Source organism: Chinchilla lanigera, unplaced genomic scaffold (genome assembly GCF_000276665.1).
Source record: "Chinchilla lanigera isolate Chin_1 unplaced genomic scaffold, ChiLan1.0 scaffold00149, whole genome shotgun sequence".
NCBI classification, from domain to species: Eukaryota; Metazoa; Chordata; class Mammalia; order Rodentia; family Chinchillidae; genus Chinchilla; species Chinchilla lanigera.
Window position 1 is genome coordinate 990,651 of NW_004955550.1, and position 918 is coordinate 991,568.

Sequence of the window (918 nt, forward strand, 5' to 3'; positions counted from 1 at the left end):
CAACTGGGATCTCCTCTTATTGAAAAGTTCTTGCACATCTAAAGAAATCACCAATAAAGTCAAAAGAAAACCCATTAATTGGGAAAAATTTTATCCAACTTCCCCTCAGACAAAGGACTTCTATCTGGGATATATGAGCAATTAAAAAAATCAGGCCCCCCTAATTCAAAGACCCAATCCAAAAATGGGCATCTGAGATGAATACACACTTCTCTAATGAAGAGATACTAATGGTGAATAAATCAATGAAAAAATGTTCAATGTCATTAGTCATTTGAGAAATGCAAATTAAAACAACACTGAGATCCCATCTTACCCCAGAAAGAATGGCTATCATCAAGAAATCAACCAATAACAAATGCTGGAGAGGCTGTGGGGAGAAAGGAACCCTACTCCACTGCTGGTGGGAGCATAGACTGGTGAAACCACTGTGGAAATCAATTTGGAGATTCCTCACAAAACTAGGATTGGAAGTCCTATTTAACCCAGCTGTTCCCCTTCTGGGTATTTTCCTAGAAGAATTAAAGACACCATACCACAGCGATATATGTACACCCATGTTTATAGCAGCACAATTTGTTATAGCTAAATCTTGAAAACAACCCAGATGCCCATCCGCTGAGGAATGGATAAAAAAGTTGCAGTATTTTTATGCAATGGAGTATTACTCAGCTATTAAAAAAGATAAATTTGAGGCTTTTGTAAGTAAATGGCTGCCACTAGAGACCATACTCATAAGTGAAATAAATTGGAACCACATGTGTAAACATCATATGGTCTCCTTGGTGTAAGAACTTGAAAGACCAGGTAAAACCCTAATACGTACAATAGATGATAGGAAAGGGAAAGAAACTGCTCAAAGGAAGGAACGACTGGGATGACTGAAAGAATAAAAAAAGAAGGAAGGCAAAATATAAA